Raw genomic sequence first — 211 nt, forward strand, 5'->3', positions numbered from 1 at the left:
CGTCCCCAGCCCCGCCTCTGTTTCCCCAGGTACTGCCAGCCTCGCCGCCGTCCCGGTGTCCCCACCGGCCTCGTGTCCCCGTGTCCTCACCATCCCAGCGTTCCCGCCATCCCGGTGTCCCTGCTGTCCCTGTCGTCCCAGTGTCCCTGTTGTTCCCGCTATCCCGGTGTCCCCACTGTCCCCGTGTCCCCGCTGTCCCTGTGTCCCCATT

The sequence above is a fragment of the Corvus brachyrhynchos genome, unplaced genomic scaffold (genome assembly GCF_000691975.1).
Source record: "Corvus brachyrhynchos isolate BGI_N302 unplaced genomic scaffold, ASM69197v1 scaffold344, whole genome shotgun sequence".
Taxonomy (NCBI): domain Eukaryota; kingdom Metazoa; phylum Chordata; class Aves; order Passeriformes; family Corvidae; genus Corvus; species Corvus brachyrhynchos.